The sequence below is a fragment of the Saccopteryx leptura genome, chromosome 4, assembly GCF_036850995.1.
Source record: "Saccopteryx leptura isolate mSacLep1 chromosome 4, mSacLep1_pri_phased_curated, whole genome shotgun sequence".
NCBI lineage: Eukaryota > Metazoa > Chordata > Mammalia > Chiroptera > Emballonuridae > Saccopteryx > Saccopteryx leptura.
This window is the reverse complement of record NC_089506.1, coordinates 161,665,941-161,686,274: the sequence shown is the minus strand read 5'-3', so window position 1 is coordinate 161,686,274 and position 20,334 is coordinate 161,665,941. Positions and strand designations below refer to the sequence as shown.

The following is a 20,334-nucleotide window of genomic DNA, read 5'->3' as shown; positions in this document are numbered from 1 at the left end:
GCTGGTCCTATGATACATTTGTACCCCCCAAAAATGTAGCAACATTGACACTTTTCAGTTCAGAACTAAAACTAAAGAAAACCATTAGTGTATCTGCTTAAAAACATATTGTGTGTCTGCTTCTGAAGTAATAAAAACCACCTAAACTGTAAGAAGTTCAATTACCCTGAGACCACCATGTTGGGAGGAAACCTAGGCATCTACACACAGGTGCACAGTGGAAGAGAACTGAGGCCCATCACTGTCAACAGCAACTTTAAAAAAATCCATCAGCCATGTGAGTGAGTACAGTTAAGACCCTACAATCATAATTGTATAAGAGCACCACCCAAGTACAGCAGCAGAACTCACTAATTAACCAAAGGACTGTCATAATAATATTTTGTTATCATTTTAAGTCACTAAATTTTGGGTTGAGATAATTTTAACAATTGTAATAGAAGATAAATGCTGCTATATAGATAACCATATTAGGTAAGATTCTGCTTCAATTCATTTAAGTTAAAGCACTTAGGTAGCATATACAAAGAAACTTTATTTTAATGGTAGATCTACTATTGATATTTACTAAAACATTAGGACAAAATGGAACTTGAGTGAAGAATTAGAGTCATTTCGAAGGCTGTGGGACTATCAAACCTGTTCTTGTTTCCTCAAGCTTTACAAGAACCAGATAAACTAGATTCACCTGAGATAAATTACTTTGACCTGGCATAGGGAAACAAAATATTTTCATACTTAATATATGAAGGAAAAAGGAATACACAGTAAAATTTAATCTAAGTGATAGTTGAAATAATAGTATCATTTTCTTGTCCTCTAAATATCTGAAAACTCTTTGGTTATAAAATCCTGTTAGATAATTTTATTTATAAAAACATTTTCTAAAGAGAAATCCAAAATGTTGGTGTTGATTATATAATTGATAACATTTAATTCAAAACAGTCATTTCATTCATTCCCCCACTAATACATCCAGATCCTTAGTGCCTTATGCTTATATAATGAAATAACCATTTATTTTTGCATATTGTTACTAGATCAGACTTCATGCAGGTACTACCTTATCCTGTCACTTTGTTTGCTCAAAGGCCTATGATAACATTCATTTTATCACATATTAAAATCTAAAATCCTCTATATATGTCTGTATATGTGTGTATATGATGTGTGTGTGTGTGTGTGTGTGTGTATACACACACACACACACACACACTTTTCCTCACAATAAATGTTTTTATTCTAGGACACTAGGAACTTCTCCCTTTTCCCTAAACATATGAGACCTTTTATTTTATTATTTTATTTTTTTGCCTTTGTTTATTTACATTTTACTTGTTGCCAGAATAACCCTCCACCAAGATATTTTATTATTGTCAAAAACATTTGTGATACAAAGTGGTCTTCAAATTTCTTTTGTTTATGGAATCTTACAAGTATAATAAAGATCAATATAAAACAAGCACATATAAAGTGATAATTGTAAAAGTCATCATTAGTCATATAGTTTTAAATGCTTGAAAACTATATAATTCTCAGCATGTTGTACATATTACTATCATGAAATAAAATGATTGCTTAAGACTTTAAAGAGTATCCACTGCTATCTAAATGCCTAGTGATTTTAAAGCCACTCGCACACTTTTTAAAATGTTTCTCCTTAATAACTAGAAGTTTACATCACTCCTGTTTTTATTCATGAATTCAAGATTAGATTTTACTGTGTATTCCTTTTTCCTTTATATATTAAGTATGAATAAAATCATACTTAATTTCTATCCCACGTGCACCACGAATTAGTTTTCTACTATTCTATAACACATATTTTTACTTCAAAGTTTTTATTTATGAATGTATCATAATTCTTTCAAACAAAAATATGCATCTGAATTGAAGTTATGTTTCCTAAGATCAGAAAGAATTTCTTGAATATCATTATATTGCTATTATCATTTTGTAACTAAAAAAACAAAAACATATATTTTAAACACTTATTTAAATAAATAAAAATGAGACTTCAGCTCTGCTGTGCTGAAGTAATTGGTAGGAGATTTGTCATTTCATCTAAAAATATATAAATGGATATAACATAAAATAATACTGAAAATTTGACACTGCAGGATTGTGATACCAGAGAAAAAGGAAACAAATTATCATAAAATTTTTTAAATGATATAAAACCAACTATATAGTGTCTATAAAGTGCATTTTAATTTAATAAATGAAAGTTTAAATTTAATACTTGGAAAATATTTTTGTGCACACCCTAATCACGAGAAATCCAAATTGACCATATTGTTATTAAACAAAACAGAGGTTGAAAAATTGTATCAGGATAAAGAAAGCCAATAAGTAATGTTAAAAAGACTATTGTGTCAAAAATATATATATATGTATAAATAATAAATCTGTATATAACAAATAATAGAACTAAGAAATGTGTGAAGAAAAAAAGTAATAGAACTGAAAGGAGAAATGAACCATACAGAAGATCTAAACAACACTATCATCATTTGATCTACTTAACACTTGAAGACCATCACAAACAATGCAAAATCACATATTATTCAAGTATATAAGCAATATTTATCAAAGAACACTCTATATTAGATCAGATAACATTGTAAAATTCTAAAACAAAAGAACATATTCCCTCATAAAAATGAATACAAATTAGAAACTAAAACAAAAGTATGGATGGATTATTCATAAATATTTAGAATTTAACCACTTTTTTTTTTCTTTTTTTTTTTACAAAGACAGAAAGAGAATCAGAGAGAGGGAAAGATAGGATCAGACAGACAGGAACAGAGAGAGATGAGAAGCATCAATCATTAGTTTTTTGTTTCGACACCTTATTTGTTCACTGATTGCTTTCTCATTTGTGCCTTAACTGGGGGCCTTCAGCAGACTAAGTAACCCCTTGCTCAAGCCAGTGACCTTGGGTCCAAGCTGGTGAGCTTTTTGCTCAAACCAGATGAGCCCGTGCTCAAGCTGGAGACCTTGGGGTCTTGAACCTGGGTCCTCCGTATTCCCAATCCAACACTCTATCCACTGTGCCACCACCTGGTCAGGCTAACCACTTTTTTAAGAAAAATAAATTTCAAGGAAGAAATTGTAAGAGATATTGGAAAATATTTTATACTAAATTACAATAAAGTCACAAAATATACTTGTGTGATACAGTTAAAATACTATAGTACTTAGGCCCTGGCTGGTTGGCTCAGTGGTAGAGCGTCGGCCTGGCGTGCGGAGGTCCCAGGTTTGATTCCTGGCCAGGGCACACAGGAGAAGCGCCCATCTGCTTCTCCACCCCTCCCCCTCTCCTTCCTCTCTGTCTCTCTCTTCCCTCCCGCAGCCAAGGCTCCATTGGAGCAAAGATGGCCCGGGCGCTGGGGATGGCTCCTTGGCCTCTGCCCCAGGCGCTAGAGTGGCTCTGGGAGTGACGCCCCAGAGGGGCAGAGCATCGCCCCCTGGTGGGCAGAGCGTCGCCCCCTGGTGGGCTTGCTGGGTGGATCCCAGTTGGGCGCATGCGGGAGTCTGTATGACTGTCTCTCCCTGTTTCCAGCTTCAGAAAAATACAAAAAAAAAAAAAAATACTATAGTACTTAGAGGATAATTTACAGCTTTATATATCTGTGTTTGATCAAATGAAGTACAAAGCAAATAGAAGGAAATAATCAAGAGTATAAATCAACAAAATGAAAAACAGAAAAGGAACAAAAATAAAAAGTAACTAAAATTTAATTCATTATTTTAAAAACCAAAATGTATAAAATTTTATCTTGACTGATAAAAGAAAATATAAAGGACAATTACAAATCCTTCAGATATTATAGTGCAATAAAATTGCCTCGTGAAAATTTATTGATAATAAATTCAACTATTTAGATGAAAATCACAAATATCTTGGAAAATACAAATTGTCAAAATGAGCACAAGAAGAAATAAAAAAGCTGAGTTGCCCTATGTATTTAAAAAAAAAAATTTAGCCTGTAATTTAGAATATTCTCATAAAAGACACTCTGATTCAGATGGCTTTTCTGGTGAAGCTTATCAACATAAAAGAGAAAATAATGCTGACCTGCACAAAATCTCCCCCAAAATAGAGTAGAAACCACTTTCCAATTCATTTTGTGAGACCAGCATTAACTTGATATCCAAACTAGACATAGACATTACAAGAAAAGATAGCTACAGCTCAATATTTCTTATGAATATAGATTTAAAAGCTTTAATAAAATATTAGATTTCAGAAATATAAAGATCTTATACAATCCAACAATAAGACAAACAACTCAATTAAAAAATGAGCAAAGGCTTTGAATAAACACTTCTCCAAAGAAGACACACAGATGGCCACTAAACATATGAAAAAATGTCTAACATCCCTAATCATCAGAGAACTAAAATCACAATGGGATAGCAGCTTTTGCCTATCAAAATGACTATCATTAATAAACTAATAAAGATCAAGTGCTGGCAAGTATGTGGAGAAAAGGGAACCACTGTGCAATATAGGTGGGATGCAGATTGGTATAGCCACTGTGGCCAAGATCAGGAAATCAGTAAACAGCCTAAGTGCTGATTAGTAGATGAGTAGATAAAAAGCTGTGGTGTATTTACACGATGGAATACTATTCAGCTGCAAAAAAGAAGGAAACCTTATTTTATGTGACATCATGGATGGATTTGAAGATTATTATCCTAAGCGAAATAAGCCAGTCAGGGAAAGACAAGTACCATATGATCTCATATGTGAAATCTAATGAACAAAACAAACAGATGAACAAAATAGAAACAAAGGCATGTATACATAGAACAGACTGACAGCTGTCAGACTGAGGGAGGTTAGGAGGCTAAATGAAAGAAGGTAAAGGGATTAAATATATATATTTGTATCACACACACAAATACATATATATATAATATCACACAGACTAAGGGAACAATGCGATAACAGTGGGAATGGAGGTTGAAGGTAGGAGGAGGTGGTCAAAGGGAGGATAAATGATGACAGAGAGAGATTTTGCTTTGGGCAATGGGCACACGATGCAGTGTGAAGATGACACTTTGTTGAGTTGCACACTTGAGACCTGCGTGATTTAGTGAACCAATGTAACCCCTATAAATTCAATTCAAAAAGAAGAAAAAAGCCACCTCTCCCCAAAAATAAATTAATTAAAATATAAGAAAATCTTATTTAACCGTACATAAAGAAGATAATACGTAACAAAAAGCCCTATGATTATTTCAGCAAACACAGACAACTATTTCATCAAATTTAATATCCCACTTGGATGAATTCCAAATTTTAAGTTTTTACTATAACTAAAATTTAGACAATGTTTTCAAAATTAACTTTATCCTTTTAGTAAATCCCAAATCCAAGTTCTCTTGGGACTGTAATATGTTAGTTATGCATCACTAATAATTATGCTTTAACATATACTACAAATTATAAATCATTTAAAGTTATTTTTAATCATTTATGGAAAACAATAGTAAATATTTTAACTAAATAGGAGTATGAATATATTTCTTGCAGAAACCAAAAGAGAAAATTGTTTCTTATGATATATTACAAATATACTACTACAGATAAAAAATCTTTCCTAATGTCTTATATTTACAATAACTCCGAAATAACAATAAAAAGTGCCAGCGTAGCACAACATCCTCCTCTAGTAGGTACTCAAAATATTTTTTAAATAAATACTACCATTAGAATGTGAATTCATTGAAGACAAGAATTGTGTGTGGGCCCTGGCTGGTTGGCTCAGAGGTAGAGCATCAGCCTTGCGTGCTGGGGACTCGGGTTCGATTCCCGGCCAGGGCACATAGGAGAAGTGCCCATTTGCTTCTCTACCCCCCCTCCTTCCTCTCTGTCTCTCTCTTCCCCTCCCGCAGCCAAGGCTCCATTGGAGCAAAGATGGCCCGGGCGCTGGGGATGGCTCCTTGGCCTCTGCCCCAGGTGCTAGAGTGGCTCTGGTCGCGGCAGAGCAACGCCCCGGAGGGGCAGAGCATCGCCCCCTGGTGGGCAGAGCGTTACCCCTGGTGGCATGCCGGGTGGATCCCGGTCGGCGCATGTGGGAGTCTGTCTGACTGTCTCTCCCCATTTCCAGCTTCAGAAAAATACAAAAAAAAAAAACAAAAAGAATTGTGTGTGTGTTTTTGATTTGGGGGTGTTTTTTTTTTTTTTTTTGTATTTTTCTGAAGTAAGAAGCTGGAGGCAGAGAGACACTCCCACATGCACCTGCCTAGGATCCACCCAGCATGCCCACCAGAAGGAGATGCTTTGCCCATCTGGGGCATTGCTCCATTGCAACCAGAGCCATTCTAGCACTTCAAGTGGAGGCCATGGAGACAGCCTCAGTGCCCAGGCCATCTTTGCTCCAAAGGAGCCTTGGCTGTGGGACGGGAAGAGAGAGATAGAGAGAAAGGAGAAATGGAAGGGTGGAGAAGCAGATGGGCACATCTCCTGTGTGCCCTGGCTGGGAATCGAACCTGGGACTTCCACATGCCTGGCCAACGCTCTACCACTGAGCCAACCGGCCAGAGCCAAGGACTGTGTCTTTTAATTTTTCTTTTCTTTCTTTCTTTTTTTTTAATTTAAGAGTAACACTCTTTTGTGTGTGTGTGTGTGTGTGTGTGTGTGTATTTTTCTTAAGTTGGAAACGGGGAGGCAGTCAGACAGATTCCCGCAAGCGCCCGACTGGGAACCACCCAGCATGCCCACCAGGGGGTGATGCTCTGCCCATCTGGGGTGTAGCTCTGCCTCAATCAGAGCCATTCTAGCACCTGAGGCAGAGGCCACAGAGCCATCCTCAATGCCCGGGCAAACTTTGCTCCAATGGAGCCTCGGCTGCGGGAGGGGAAGAGAGAGACAGAGAGGAAGGAGAGGGGGAGGGGTGGAGAAACAAATGGGCGCTTCTCCTGTGTGCCCTGGCCGGGAATCGAACTCTGGACTCCCGCACGCCAGGCTGATGCTCTACCACTGAGCCAACTGGCCAGGGCCTTTAATTTTTCTTTTCTTTAGCACAATAATAACATTGCAGAGAACTTTTTTAAAAACTACATATTAATCTAAACCCATAAAACTCCATTGCTCTCATTTGTTTTTTATTGGCTTTGGTTTAATTTTGGTTTCGATATTCTAAATAGAAAATCCATTTTATTTTAGAAACCTCACTTAATTCTTCTATTGCTTAAGGGAATTGTGACTTATGACTGGCTTATCTTTTATTCTTGGGATTCACTTTTTACCAATAAGCACCTGAGTTCTCAAGTTATTTTTTGAACAAAATGTTACCTTTCATTCCAAAGGGCCCTTAAATTCTTATTTTAGAGTTTTAGTAAAAGCTTGGGGAAAATCCATTATAACATTATTATTTTTAAACCACAGAACAACAGCTTAAGTGTTCAAACGTCATACAATAGAGGAAATATGACAAAACAAAGGGGCCATAGAGAATTTTTAGTCAAGTAGCTGACATTTTGAGTGTTAATCAAAACAAAAACATGACTTGTCTACCACTTTCTCTGATGTTTACCTATGAGATGTAATTAATGTTTTCATTCAAACACTTTTCACATGATTTAGCACAGACTGATATTCAACTTTAAATTAATCCATACACGACACAAATGTTGTAACCTGATTTACCTGATCCAAGTCAAAATAAAACTGTGCGGACACTTAAGAGTATGTTTCCTTGTGCCTGAAATATTAGTTTCTCTATTTCCCACGTTAGTGATTTGATTACAAGAGAAAAGGAAAATTTCTATTCTGTAGATAACTGAAATTTAGAAACTGACAGGAAAATAAGTTTATAATATAAAGACAAGGCAAAATTTTATAGAAATCAAATATTTTAGAATACCTTTGAAAAATAAACTCTACTCTTCATTTCCACTTTTTTTTAAATTGTTTCCTTCCCAGGAAGCAAAATCCTCCACAGGGCTTGCCTGTGAAATTGAGTCATGCATCATGACCTACAGTTCTGGCCAGGCCAGTCACTGCCCAGGCACCAAAGAACAGACTTCCACTGCACCTTCAAACTGCATGACAAATAAAGGATTGCCCTGTCAGGATTCCACCTTAGCTTACCCAAATTGACAAGATTTTCTGAATTACACTGTTCCAGGGCTCCTGTATTGACAGAGGCACTCAAGCCTGACAGCCCTTTTCCTCTTGTCTGTTATCTTGAAATCAATCACATAGCCTGATGCACAGAATAATGGCAGTGGACTATTCTGCAGGACATAGCCCATCTGGCCATGGAGGAAGACAGCATTGCTGGCTTCCTATGGACCTGGGAGGAGCACATTGTTACACAGGGGTGACCTTTCTCTCTTCACCTGTGCCTTCTGTTGAAGAAATCAGTTTTGCAAGTATGCTCATTCAGAAATAAAAACAACTCCATACCAAGGCATACCAACATTTGCCTTTAATTAAGAGCTCCCGACTCTTTAAGATTGTATGGTAAAGCGAAAGCAAAGGAAAGGGCATGAATTCTCTGTGTCTTGTATAAGCCCGAGTCAAACTCTTTAAAAAAAATCAGACATTTCAGTAGAAAAACATATTAATATGATTATTTTATGAAATCCCATCAATTTCATCAAAAAATTCTTACATTGGTAATATAAGATTTTTTTATAAATTTTTATTAATTTTAATGGGGTGACATCAATAAATCAGGGTACATATATTCAAAGAAAACATGTCCAGGTTATCTTGTCATTCAATTATGTTGCATACCCATCACCCAAAGTCAGATTGTCCTCTATCACCTTCTATCTAGTTTTCTTTGTGTCCCTCCCCTTCCTCCTCCCCCCCTCTCCCTCCTTCCCTCCCCCTGGCCTCCCCCCCCCATAACCACCACACTCTTGTCCATGTCTCTTAGTCTCGTTTTTATGTCCCACCAATGTATGGAATCCTGCAGTTCTTGTTTTTTTCTGATTTACTTATTTCACTCCGTATAATGTTATCAAGATCCCACCATTTTGTTGTAAATGATCCGATGTCATCATTTTTTATGGCTGAATAGTATACCATGGTGTATATGTGCCACATCTTTATCCAGTCTTTTATTTATTTTTTACAGTGATTAAAGCCTTTAAGCAAACTCTTGGCCAATACAGCAAGAATCCATAAAAGAGTAGTGTCCTTAACATGTTCACCAAGTCCAAGTTGGCACCATCACCATGCTAAATCCCTGAAAAATGCAACCCAACCCCAATTCAGTCTGTTAGTAGCTGTCACAATATAAGATTTTTTTATTAGCAAAGCTGACTCATTCCTACAAAGGTTAGTACTTCTCAAGTTGGTTCTCTCAGGTAAATGATCAATTTATCCTTAATTGTCTGAAGTTGATTACACAGCCTACCTGTTTTACATTTAAAAAGAATTCCATTATTGGTGAATTATAATAAATGAACCCTGAATCTATGAAAGCTTCAAACTGCTCCTGACTTTTTTATTGGAAAGACAGATGAAAGCAAGAAGCAAGAAAGCAAGGAAGAGTGAGAAGACTGACTTATTTGTTAGTAAAATTGGGGGATATTTATATTTTTATACTTATATTGTCCTTGACCTCCTGCAGCATATTTTCCCAGCTGCCCTAAAGGATCTTTTAAGTCCATAGAGCAGATTATGCCCCTTACCTGGTCAAAACATTTCAGGGCTTCCAATGTCATTTAGAATAATAAACCAACTCTCCCTAGATACGGCCTGTACAATTTGCCTGTCTGTCTCTCTGACCTTGTCATCAAAGAGTCTCTATTATTGTTCACTCTAAATAGAGTGTTGTTTTTGCTACAGGCCTGCACTTTCTATTTACCTATCAAGTCATAAATTAAAATTCATTTGGTCACAGAAGCCTATTAAAAAATTATAATCTCAGGGATCAAGATTACAAACCTCATGAGGTCAAGAATTTTACTGTTTTGTTTACCAAGTATTTCTAGTGCATAGATAATGTGTTTAATTAAGGTAATATTAGTCATCCATTTATCTCACATAAGCTCTATGAGGAGTAGGTCTAAAAGAGACAAAAAGTGTTTTGTTTTGTTCATCACTTTATTCATACTACCTTGGGTAGTTTTTGAATATAAAGCTCACTTAGTACATATTTATTAAATAAACTTACCTAAGAATATAAATCTATTAAATAATTTCAGTGGAAAACTGGGGAAGTATTTAGGACTGTCACAAAGATTCCAATAATATGGATACTTTAAAGAAAACTTAGAATAATATTAATAATAGATTAGAAGTAGTGTTTCTGGTAAAACCATGTAATTCAGATCACAAGGTTTTAAACTAGTTTTATCTTTATCCAAATTGTAGCTCTATCATCATTTAAACATTTCTGCCATTGACCATATGAATCAATTGATTTTCTTTCTTTACCACAGATGATGGTGAGTAGTGAGTTCTAACAGGTTAATGTGACAACATTGGCACTTGTCCAAATGCTGGTGGATTTTGAGGAGTAAAAAAAAAAAAGTATATATCATCAAAGTAAGTATTATATGATATACTTTTATGTCTGGAAGATCATTATACACTTCAGCAATTTAAAAGTGTTCTTTTTATTAATTTTAATTTATTGTGTTAATGTGGATTCAAGTGTCCTACTCAATAACATCCTCACCCTCAACCACGTGTCCCCCATGGCACCCCCTTTGTCCCTTCTCCCTGTCTCCCCCACTTCCCTTTGGCATTTGCTTTCCTGTATCTGTATCCATGTGTTATGTATATATAATTTCACTAATTCCTTTAGCTTTCTTTGATACCATACTCTCATCCTCCTTCCTTCTGACAACTCTCCCTCTGCTCTCTGTGACCCCGCTGCTGCCTCTGTTTCATTCCTCAGTTTACTTTGTTCATTAGATTCCACATATACGTGAGATCATATGATATTTGTCTTTCTCTGCCTGACTTATTTCACTTAGCATAATAATCTCCAGGTCCATCCATGCCATTGCAAAAGGTAAGATTTCCTTCTTTTCCACAGCTGCCTAGTCTTCCATTGTGTATTTGTACCACTGCTTTTTAATCCATTCGTCCACTGACAGACACTTGGGTTGTTTCCAGATCTTGGATTTTGTAAACAATGTTGAAAAAAACCTTGGGGTGTATATCATTTTTTGAATCAGTGTTTTGGAATTCATAGAATATATTCCCAAAAGTGGGATAGCTGGGTCAAAAGGCAGTTCCATTTTAATATTTTTGAGGAAATGCCATACTGTTCTCCACATTGGCTGCACAAGTCTGCATTACCACCAGCAGTGTAGGAGGGTTCCCTTTTCTCTACACCCTGGGCAGCACTTGTTGTGTTTAGATTTGTTAATGAGCGCCATTCTGATAGGTGTGAGGTGGTATCTCATTGTGGTTTCTATTTGCATTTCTCTGATGATTAGTGATATTGAACATTTTTTCATATGCTTATTAGTCATCTGTATGTCCTCTATGGAGAAGTGTCTATTCAGTTCCTTTGCCCATTTTTTAATTGAATTGTTTATCTTCCTGGTGTTTTTAGAAGTTGTTTATATATTTTGGTTATTAACACCTTATAAGACGTATTGTCGAATATGTTCTCTCATTTTGTGAGTTGTCTTTTTATTTTGTTAATGGTGTCTTTTCCTGTGCAAAGGTGTTTTAGTTTGTTTATTTTGTCCATCATTTCATTTGCTTGAGCAATATTAGTAAAAAATATTGCAACAAGAGGTATGGGAGAGTTTACTTCCTATGTTTTCTTCCAAGATGTTTATGGTTTTGTGACTTATATTTAAGTATTTTATCCATTTTGAGTTTATTTCCATGAATGGTGTAAATTGGTGGTCTAGTTTCATATTTTTGCAGGTAGCTGTCCAATTTTCCCAACACCATTTGTTAAAGAGGCTGTTTACTCCATTTTATACTCTTATCTCTTTGTCAAATATCTTTTGACCATAAAAGAGTGGCTTTATTTCTAGATTCTCTGTTTTGTTCCATTGATCTGTATGCCATTTATTATGCCAGTACCAAGCTGTTTTGATTACAATGGCTTTGTAATATAACTTAATATCAGAAAGTGTGATACCTCTCACTTTATTCTTTATTTTCAAGATTGCTGAGGCTATTCAGGTATTTTTTGGTTCCACATGAATTTTTGGAATATTTATTCTATATCTTTTAAGTGTGCTACTGGTATTTTAATAGGAATTACATTGAATCTATAGATTGTTTTGGGTAGTATATACAATTTAATAATATTTATTATTCCTATCCATGAACATGCTATATGTTTCCACTTGTTTGTATCTTCCTTGATTTTTTTTAATGTCTTATAATTTTCTGAGTACAAGTCTTTTATCTCTTCAGTTAAATTTATTTCTAGTTACTTTATTTTTTTGTTGTTGTTGCAATAATGAAGGGGATTGTTTTCTTAATTTCTCTTTTTGACAGTTTATTCTTGGTGTATAAAAATGCCACTGATTTCTGAATGCTAATTTTATATACTGCCCCTTTGCTGAATTCATTTATCTCATAGTTTTTTGACTGAGACTTTAGGGTTCCCTATGAACAGTATCATGTCATCAGTAATAATGCTAGTTTTATAAGGATTTTCAACCTGGTTCCTCTGCATCCCAGTCCAATGCTCTATCCATTGCACCACTGCCTGGTCAACCTAATCTATGTCTTTTGATTGAAGTATTTAGTCCATTTACATTTAAGGTTGTTATTGATATTATTTTGTTTTTTGACAGAGACAGAAAGAAAGGCAAAGAGAAGGAGAGATAGGGACATACAGACAGACAGTGAAAGAGATGAGAAGCATCAATTCTTTGTTGTGGCACCTTTGTTGTTCATTGATTGCTTTCTCATATGTGCCTTGACCATGGATCTTCAGCAGACTGAGTAACCCCTTGCTTAAGCCAGTGACCTTGGGTTCAAGCTGGTGAGCTGTGCTCAAACCAGATGAGCCCATGCTCAAGCTGGCCACTTTGGGATTTTGAATCTGGGTCCTCTGCATCCCAGTTCAATGCTTTATCCACTGCACCACTTCCTGGTCAGCCTAATTTATGTCTTTTGATTGGAGCATTTAGTCCATTTACATTTAAGGTTGTTATTGATATTACTTTTTTTTTGACAGAGACAGAAAGAGAGGCAGAGAGAAGGACAGAAAGAGACAGACAGACAGACAGGGAAAGAGATAAGGAGCATCAATTTTTTGTTGTGGTACCTTAGTTGTTCATTGATTGCTTTCTCATCTGTGCCTTGACCAAGGGTCTATGTATAGGGACACTTTTATTTTTTAAATTTATTTATTCATTTTAGAGAGGAGAAGGAGATACAGGGGGGAGAGAGAGAGAGAGATGAGAGACAGAGAGAGAGAAGGGGGGGAGGAGCTGGAAGCATCAACTCCCATATGTGCCTTGACCAGGCAAGCCCAGGGTTTCAAACCAACAACCTCAGCACTTCCAGGTTGACGCTTTATCCCACTGCACCACCACAGGTCAGGCCTTGACCAAGGGTCTATAGCAGAGCGAGTAACCTCTTGTTCAAGCTAGTAACCTTGGGCTTAAGCCAGTGACCTTGGACTTCAGGCCAGTGACATTTGGGCTCAAGCTAATGACCATGGGGTCATGTATATGATCTCACACTCAAGCCAATGACCCTGCACTCAAGCTGATGAACCCATGCTCAAAACAGATGAGTACATGCTCAAGCCAGTTACCCTGAGGTTTTGAACCTGGGTCTTGAACTTGCATGACATTTTCCTTCATCTATTTACAGAAATTTTCAGCTATGATTTATTTGAAAAGGTTTCTATCCTTATTGTTCATTCTCCTTTCCTTCAGAAACTTCTATGATGTGGATGTTGATTCTCTTCAGGTTGTCATAGAGGTCTTTTACAGTTTTTTTGTTCTTTTAGAGCCTCTTTTCATTTTGCTGCTCTGGTTCTGTGCTTTTATTTATCTTGTCTTCTAAATTGTTGTTTTGATTGTTCACTTCATCCAGCCTGCTGTAAATTCTTTCTAGTGCAGTCTTCATTTCTGATACTGTATTTATTATTTCTGACTGGTTCTTTTTTATGATTTCAATATCCTTTTTGATGCTTGCTGTCTCTTTGGTTAAGTTCTCATTGTGACCATCCATTGTTGCTCTAAATCCTTGAGCATCCTAAAAATCATTATTTTGTACTCTGAATCTGGTAGTTTAGTTACTTCCATTTCATTTGGTTCTTTTTCTGGGGATTTCTCTTATTGATTCATTTATATCACATTTCTCTGTCTGCTAATTTAGTCTGTGTATTAGGTAGCACTGTCTGACTTTGAAATTTGTTGTGGTGACTTTATGAGGAAGATGGGCTCAGTGATACTGACCTCCAGGCCACCTGAGATCCTTGCTTTAGGAATACTTCTTAAGTCCTGTTGTATGTAAGTATTGAATGCAGTTGGTCCTTTTGTGCATGCAGTTATCCCTTCAGGCTGGCTGGCTCTAAGGGTCAACCTTGATCATGTGTATTAGATACTGTACAGTGTCTATCTTGGGCATATTTATTTTCCACAGTGTCTGATATCTATTGGACTCCTCCTTAGGGCTTGTTGCTTGTGTAGTTAGCTAGTCCAGTGTAGATACTGTCTACTGCCCACTACCAGTTGTGTTGGTTCTGGGTCTACTTGGGTTTGTGTCAGCCATTGTTTATAACCTGCCATGGGCTACCTGTCTGCAGTTACCGCTCCATTTGCTGTTTGTGACTGTGTTTTCCATGCCTAATTAGTGTGGGAGGGGCCAATTTGTGTATAAGGATCAGCTTCCTCCTGCTTAGAGATGATAGCACCTCTGTAAAAGCCCCAAACTCAGTAAGATTAGTCTTCTCTTTTCAGCTGCTCCTCCTCCTCTTGTAGTTCCCTGGTCTTCCCACAGAGTCTTCTGTAGTAAGAATGTAGTGTGGGCTCAGACTGGCCTCATTCAACCAACATCTCTACAGTTTGCAAGCTTGGTGGGTTAGGACAGCTGAGGTTGGGAATACAATGTTAATGGAATCTGATACTTTAGGGGTCTCTTGGTGAGAAGGTCAGTACAGGGAAAATGGCCCCTACTCCAGAGCCTAATTCCTCAGCCACTGTTGGGTACTTAAATTGTATTTATCCCCAGAAAGTTAAGCAGCAGCTTCATACTGAGTGGGGCTGACATCAGCAGAAGTTCTTCCAGCTGGTGAGTTCTTGGTCTCAGGGAAAAGCCTAAGAGACTCCTCTCCTGAGGATGACTGTGCTCCTGCAGAAAGTGACCAAGCCCCTCGACCAAACCCACCAATAGCCTTGTGGGGACCCACACTTTAAATGTCCATATTCCAAACCTCTTTCTCTTCCCCATGTGGAATCAAGCCCAGCTGGGCAGATTATTCAGCATCCAGGCCAGCTGAGTGTGAAGCTCCACCCTATTCAAAGTACATAAGCCACTGTGCAGATGCTGATCACAGAAAGTGGAATTCACTTCAGCTGAGCCAGGTATGAGAAACTCATCCTTAGAAAACTCCACCAGCCAGGGTTGTTAGCTCCTGAACTGATGTTCTCTGCAGCTTTCAACTGGATTTTCCAGCTTTGGGCCTCCCTGGAGGGAACCTGGCACAGACCAATGGGGGACACTGGCCCTCAGCAACCTCCTTGGAGCTACAAGAATTCCAGAGTTTATGGCTGCCTCTGCTGGACCCAAGTGCACATGAAAATACCAAGCTACACACCTACACTGTCTTTTACCCACACTGGGCCTGGGGAATTTCCACAAAAGGCTGAGATCCCCTAAGTCCCACCTCCTGCATCCTCTGTCTTCTGGCTGTATATTGTGTTCAGCCACGGTTAAAACCTCTAGTGGAGTGTAGAGTCTGGGGCAATTCAGGGAAAAGGAAGGGTTGTGAGTGTGGCTCCATCTCGGTATCAGTCTGTCCAGACTTTTTCCACAGACCTCAGTAGGGTGTGGCCACCAGGACTCCAGTAGGTGTGGCTTTTGACACCCAGAGATATGGTCTGCTCACAGTAAGATGGTTTTTACTGTTTCCTGTGAGGAGGAAGCACCAATCAGAGATTCAGGATCATGTGGAGGGTGTTGAGCAGAGCTCCAGCCTCAACACCAGAAAACTGAGTCACACCTCCTCCCTGGTATACTTCTAAGGACAGCCCAAAGGTGAGGAAATTGCTTTTCCCCAGGCTGATGCAGCATGGTGAAGACTGCTCCACCCAGAAAAATGGCGACTGCACTATTGGAAAATGACTCAGCACAGAGGTTCCAGAGGTTGTCACCCATGGTGTCTCTCCTTGGGCCTCCAACTTCACACTCGCCTCATGCAACTCTAGTCCTCTCAGCCCTCCCTCCACCAGAGCCCCGGGTAAGTGGCTGTGAATGAGATTTTCTGCACTGGCCCTTTAAGACAGATCCTGCATCTCTGAGAGCCCCCACCTCTTTCTCACAGACAGAAACCTCGGCTCTTTTCACTGCCAAATGCTGTGTGGGTGCTTCCTATAGGCTCTGGATCTCTATGCTGGAACACCTGGTCTGGGGCTGAGAGCCCTCCCTTCTCAGGGAGACACTCCCCACAGTGATAGTCCCTCTGAACCCTCTGTCCCTCTCACTCCTAGGAGCAGGCCAGCCCTTTTCAAGTCTCTGCCCTTCCTACCAGTCTCATTGTGGCTTCTTCAGTGATCCTTTGTTATAGACTTCTCTTGTTTAGTCCAGGGGTAGTCAACCTTTTTATAACTACCACCCACTTTTGTATCTCTGTTAGTAGTAAAATTTTCTAACCACCCACTGGTTCAACAGTAATGGTGATTTATAAAGTAGGGAAATAACTTTACTTTATAAAATTTATAAAGCAGAGTTACAGCAAGTTAAAGCATATAATAATAATTACTTACCAAGTACTGTATGTTGGATTTTCGCTAAGTTTGGCAGAATAAATCTTTATAAAACAACTTACTATAGTTAAATTTATCTTTTTATTTATACTTTGGTTGCTCTGCTATGGCCCACCATGAAAGCTGGAACGCCCACTAGTGGGTGGTAGGGACCAGGTTGACTACCACTGGTTTAGTCTAAAGTTGATTTTTCAAGATGATTGTTCTTAAATTAAATTGTAATCCAGTTGGTACTGGGAGGTGGCAGTTGGGATGTCTGCTTACTGCATCATCATCTTGTAATCCTAAAAGTGTTTTTGAAACCCTGATTACCCCCCATGTATTTGCAGCTACAGAAGAAAATACAGTGTTCCCTTGCTATATCACAGTTCACTTTTTACGGTCTCACTGTATCACAAATTTTTTAATTGCATATATCTAATTTTGTATCTCGGATTTTTCACTATATTGCGGGATTTTGCAGTATATAGATATTTTTATGTATTTATTATTTTCATTATTTTTGCAGTAAAATAAACATTTTCTAGCCTAAGAAATTGAAAACAATATAAAATATATAAAAAATATTAATTAAAACACCATCATTCTAATTGTAGTATATTCAGTGAGTACCCATATAGAATTTTATATGTTGTTAAAATTACATCATTTTAAAAGTATAGAAAGTGTTTGAAAGCATAGGAAGTGTTTATAAGAGGGTGGGAAAGGTTTATAAGAATGGGGGAGGGTTTATAAAGCCTTAAAATATATATAAATAATAAAATAAATATAAGGTCACTACTTCATAGATTTCTATCTATCACGAAGGGTTCTGGAACCTAACCTCCATGATAGACATGGGACCACTGAATCATCTTCTAAACAGGGAATAATACTGAAAGGTAGACCACAGTGAGCAAGAGAAATAAATAACTGCTTACTGGGATCCTTATCTAGTTCACTGTGAGTCTTACTATGCACTAGACAGTGCATTAAAATGAGAATAATCAAAATTCCTTTTTCATATAGAAACAAAAAAAAGTCCTTTGCTTGCCTTTCATAAACTTCAGATTGAAGCCCAAAACTAGTAGTTTTAATTAACTTAAATCAATTTGACATTAATAAAGTATTAAGAAAATAGCCTACTGTGCAAAGCTAACTTACTTTTGACACAGAAATTTAATGAGAAGAACTCTTAAGGTTAAGAGAACACAAGAACACAAGTTGTAGAAGACTTATGGACAGGTGTGATATTATGAAACACAGCAATCTCTACGTGCTGATTCAAGAGAGTAAATCATGAAAAAAAAAGTTTAAGAAGTCCACTTGGACAAAATAAGCTATTTAGCTACTCAGGATTAATTTAGAAATTATCAAATACATTTATTTAACATAGTATCAGCTAGTTGGTTTTTTTTTTCACATCAGAGTAAAGATCAAATGTTTCACACCCAAATGTTCCAATGCAAGACACTTCAAAATACTGCATCATTTAAAGTCATAAATGGCCTGACCAGGTGGTGGTGCAGTGGATAGAGTATCAGACTGGGGTGTAGAGGACCCAGGTTCGAGACCTCGAGGTCACCAGCTTAAGCACGGGCTCATCTGGCTTGAGCAAAAAAAAAAAATCTCACTAGCTTGGACCCAAGGTTGCTGGCTCAAGCAAGGGGTTACTCAGTCTGCTGAAGGCCCACGGTCAAGGCACATATGAGAAAGCAATCAATGAACAACTAAGGTGTTGCAACAAAAAACTGATGATTGATGCTTCTCATCTCTCTTCGTTCCTGTTTGTCTGTCCCTATCTATCCCTTTCTCTGACTCTCTCTCTGTCCCTGTAAAAAAAAATCATAAATGACCAGGACTGAAATTTAAAAAAATCAACTATTATTTTGAATTATGAATTAGAAAGAAAATTTAAAAATAAAAGGATGTTTGCTATTGGAGATAATAGTTCTTAGAGCTTACTAACCAAGATGTTTTTTAAATGATTATCATTTTATTACATATGTAAGCAAATTATATATTCCCAGAATTCATTTTTCTATATGATCTACTTTTTCCATTCTGGGACCTGATCCTGTCCCCAGCAATGGTTAACAAAGGAATGACTACTTTGTACACTTTGATTCTGCTCCTCTGGTCACAGTTTATTCTAAGAATTGGTGGCTGACCTAACCTGAATTTACAAAAGCACCTTCAGGGAATTTTGAAACTGGACATAAGAAACAAAACTAGATATTCCAGAAAATAAACTGGAAAGTCATAAAGCCTCAGCAGTGTCATCAGTCATATTTGGTATAACATGGGTTGGAAAACCTGAGAAGAAAACATAAACCATATACACAGGGAGAGACAGAGACAAGAAACATGGTCTGGATGGCCTTGGAATATCTATTTCCACTCAGTTATTTTTAGTTTTTATAAACTATTTCATTTTTCTAACATTTCCATTGTTACTTGAACCTGTTTAAGTTGAGAGTGGCTGGGACTGCTAGTTAACACTTCAATAACTATTCTCCCTTTCTTTCTCAGTAGTAGAACAGGCATATGGTACTTTAACTAGACAAAAGGATCAATTTCCCAAGGTTCCTTGACTGCATGTGGCAATATGATCAAATTCTTACCAAAAAGCTGTAAGTTGATGTGAGATATGCAACTTTAGAAACTGTAATTTAAAAAGGAAGTTTCCTACCACTACTTATTCCACACTTTTACTGGATATAATGTGAGCATAATGGGTGGGTCTTCAAATTGTAATCTTATATGGGTAGAAGCCATGTATTGAACTTGCTGGTGCAAAGCATTACAAAGAGGCTGGTTCTCTGGCACTCTGGAGCCAACTCTAAATTTCTTACGTTTCTATGAGAAATAAACTTCTACCTATGAGGCAATATATTATCTTATAATTTATGATCACAAATTCTGTTTCCACTTATCTAAATATATGTGATAAAAATGACAAATTTATTTGTTATCTATTAGTTAATATTTGCCATTTTACTTACGCCAAAGTTTATTACTTCATTCCAAATTGACTCATTCTAAAACTGATCACTTCTGACAGTAGTGATGCTTTGTGGTCTGTCAGCTATAAACTGAATTCCTTTGCAGAATGAATCTTGCTGATGTTAACAGAAATCTTCCAATGACACATAAGCTTCCATTGGGAGCTTATGTGTCAAGATCATGAAAGATAGCTCTTGAAAAAATATACTTTATAACAACCTTCTCCTCAATTATTAACATTTTAATCACTTTCTTGTAAAACTTTTCAGTGTTATTTTTTTGTTAAAAGCAAATTTGCTTTGTTTTTAATCCCAATCAACAGTCATGTAGGATAAATTTTTTAGTATGAAAGAGTATTTCATTCATGGTAGTATGTCTACCATCTTTCTGACAACTGCTAGTTGGTGCCCTATAGTCATTGTGGTAACTGATAAAAAGTGCCTT

The 20,334-nt window shown here is 37.1% G+C and overlaps 1 non-coding gene across 1 annotated transcript; it reads left to right on the top strand.

Annotated features, from left to right (window-relative positions):
* Nucleotides 1–5,763: 5,763 nt before the first annotated feature.
* Nucleotides 5,764–5,839, top strand: TRNAA-UGC (transfer RNA alanine (anticodon UGC)). Its single transcript has one exon. It is a non-coding gene; the product is annotated as a tRNA-Ala (tRNA).
* Nucleotides 5,840–20,334: the final 14,495 nt, after the last annotated feature.